Genomic DNA, 3,872 nt, shown 5'->3' on the forward strand with positions numbered 1-3,872 from the left:
GATGGGAAAAGGGAAAAGAGCGAGCTCGGCAGAAGGCTGATTCAAACCCGGTCAATCGCGTCACAAGTTAATTCTTTGCACCCAACACGCTACTACCTACACCACTGAAGCCATTAGTCAAGTGCGTTGTTTTTAATCTTGTGGGACATTGGTGGGCGGGGCTACTGTAAATTTGCACTTAGTAATAGACACTCCGAATAATCTTGTTTTCCGATTGCATTAAGATTATTTTTATTACCACACTGGCAGATATTGATAATTTTACTTAAGTAAAATGCACTTAATTTATTTCCCCCTAGGAAACAAGACTAAATATCTTATATAATTTTCTTATATAGAAAATCCATCTTGATTTAAGAATTTTTAGATATTTGTACTTGAAATAGGACAAAAAAAATACTAGTAAGAAAATTAATTAATGAATGAACTATTTAAACATCACTTGCACTTTAAAAAGGGGGAGGAGACCGAAGGAAACTCTGGGTTTACCGAAGAAAACCTGCTCCCGACCAGGTTAGGTTCACAGAGTAAGTTACCATGGTAACTGACTCTGAGTATAAGTTACCTCTCTTTCAGAAACGCGCTTGACTTACCCTGCTTTCTCGGGTTTGACATACTCAGAGTTTTCACTTAACCTCCTTTCTGAAACAGGCCCCAGTTATCTAAAAAACATGGATAAATAAACAAACAAACACTTTCTTAGAAAAACTGAAATCTGAATGTTTATTGTACTGAAATTCTACTGATATGTCACTTGCATAATAATTTGAAACACAGTATATTATATATATATATATATATATATATATATATATAGTGCTCAGCGTAAATGAGTACACCCCCTTTGAAAAGTAACATTTTAAACAATATCTCAATGAACACAAAAACAATTTCCAAAATGTTGTCAAGACTAAGTTTAATATAACATCTGTTTAACTTATAACATGAAAGTAAGGATAATAATATAACTTAGATTACACATTTTTCAGTTTTACTCAAATTAGGGTCATGCAAAAATGAGTACACCCCACAACAAAAACTACAGTAACACTTTATTTTAGGGTCTTTTAACTAGTTGCTTATTAGCATGCATATTACTTGAATATTAACTGTTTATTAGTACTTAAAATGCACATATTGATGCCTTATTCTGCATGACCTTGAATGTATTCTTAATCTTACCCAATACCTAAATTTAACAACTAACTTACTAACTATTAATAAGCAGTAAATTAGGAGTTTATTTAGGGAAAAGTCGTAGTTAATAGTGAATACATGTTCCCTATACTAAAGTGTTACCAAAACTACTACTAGTACTAGTATCTAGTACTTTGTATGGCCTCCATGATTTTTAATGACAGCTCAAGTCTTCTAGGCATGGAACGAACAAGTTGGCGACATTTTGCAACATCTATCTTTTTCCATTCTTCAAGAATGACCTCTTTTAGAGACTGGATGCTGGATGGAGAGTGATGCTCAACTTGTCTCTTCAGAATTCCCCATAGGTGTTCGATTGGGTTCAGATCAGGAGCCACTGAATTACTTTCACCCTGTTCTAAATCCAACATTGGCCTTAGATGTGTGTTTAGGATCATTGTCATGTTGGAAAAGTGCACGACGACCAAGGGCACGGAGTGATGGTAGCATCTTCTCTTTCAGTATAGAGCAGTACATCTGTGAATTCATGATGCCATCACTGAAATGCAGCTCCCCGACACCAGCAGCACTCATGCAGCCCCACATAAGGACACTGCCACCACCATGTTTCACTGTAGGCACCATGCATTTTTCTTTGTATTCCTCACCTTTGCGACGCCGTACAGTTTTGAAGCCATCAGTTCCAAAAACATTTATCTTGGTCTCATCACTCCAGAGTATAGAGTCCCAGTAGTCTTCATCTTTGTCAGCATGAGCCCTGGCAAACACTTTTTTGTGCCTGGGCTTTAGGAGAGACTTCTTTCGTGGACGGCACCCATGCATGCCATTCCTGTGCAGTGTACACCATATTGTATCACAGGAAATAGTCACCTCAGTTTGGCTTTCTACTTCTTTAGATAACTGCAGTGAACTTGCATGCCAATTTTCTTCAACCCTTCTCATCAGAAGACGCTGCTGTCGAGATGTTAACTTCCGTGGACGACCTGGACGTCTCTGTGAGATGGTTGCAGTTCCATCTTTTTTAAATTTTTGTACCACTTTTGCCACAGTATTCTGACTGATAAGTAAAACTTTGCTGATCTTCTTGTAGCCTTCACCTTTCTGGTGTAAGGAAATTATTTTCTTTCTCAGGTCTTGAGACATTTCTTTTCCATGTGGTGCCATCGCTGACAGCATGAAATGGGAAGGGGTTTTAACACCCTTTTATAGTCAACTGTCTGCTGGACACCTGTGTAATGAATAATGAGACTCACCTGTGGTTGAATTCTTGTTAAATTTAGCTTTGCTCCAGAGACTTTCAGTAGGGTGTACTCATTTTTGCATCACACTAATTTGAGTAAAACTGAAAATTTTGTTCTCTAAGTTATATTATTAACCTTACTTTCATGTTATAAGTTAAACAGATGCTATATAAAACTTAGTCTTGTCAACATTTTGGAAATTGTTTTTGTGTTCATTAAGATATTGTTGTTTAAAATGTTACTTTTCAAAGGGGGTGTACTCATTTACACTGAGCACTGTATATACAAATACACACACACACATATATATATATATATATATATATATATATATATATATATATATATATATATATATATATATATATATAGATAGAAGTATATAGAAGTATATAGAAGTAATTTATTCCTGTGATTAAAGCTAAATTTTCAGCATTATTACTCCAGTCTTCAGTCACATGATCCTACAGAAATCATTCTAATATGTTGATTTGCTGCTCAAGAAACATTTATTATTATTATTATTGAAAACAGTTGTGTACAATTTGTTTTTTCTAGGATTCTTTGATGAATACAAAATTCAAAAGAACAGCATTTATTGAAATAGAAAGCTTCCTGATGGTTTCACACTTAATTCTTCACCTTAATTCTTAATTCTTTTGCAGTTATCATGTGTCTTTTCCTCTCCACCTGTTTTAGTCTGACCCTGCTGACCCAATGAGCATTTCACTGTTCATTGGTCATGATTTAACTTTGCAATTTCCAGTATTGCATTAGTATTGCATCCTTCTCATGGGCATTTAATAATTTTTAAATAAAAAACTTTCTGTAAAAGAAAACATGCCTAATAATTATGCACACCTGAATATAAGGTGTTTTTCATTTTCATCCTTCATAAACAATTATATATCACTTATAAATGATTAAATACAAAATTAATAGTAGTTATTAAGATTGATGTGGTTTGGAATTGATGTGGTTTTGAAATAATTCTGCACACTGTGTCTATATATAAAAATATAAAATAAAGAATGTACAATGACCATGACTGTATTTTTGACAAAGATCAAATGTACAAGTTTATTATTTCTTATTGAAGAACCCATTCTGATCTGAATATTGGGGCACATGTCATCCTAAGCCTGGTTTCTGCCGCTGTCGCCTCTGGCTTGCTTAGTTGGGGACACTTGACTTGACATTTTGATATTCAACAGTGCTTTTGATCTGCCTGCATTGACACTATTCTTTAAGAGCTGCTGTGCAGTCAAACAATGTACCAGTTATCAATGTAAAGCTGCTTTGACACAATCTACATTGTAAAAAGCGCTATATAAATAAAGGTGACTTGACTTGACTCAGTGTCTATAGTGGTTTCAGCTCAGATGCATTTATTTGACTTCAAAGCTTAAAGCATTGCAGTAATACTGAAAATGGCATTGTTGTATGCTGATCACTTGAAGAATCACCTTACCT

Source organism: Ctenopharyngodon idella, chromosome 21 (assembly GCF_019924925.1).
Source record: "Ctenopharyngodon idella isolate HZGC_01 chromosome 21, HZGC01, whole genome shotgun sequence".
Taxonomy (NCBI): domain Eukaryota; kingdom Metazoa; phylum Chordata; class Actinopteri; order Cypriniformes; family Xenocyprididae; genus Ctenopharyngodon; species Ctenopharyngodon idella.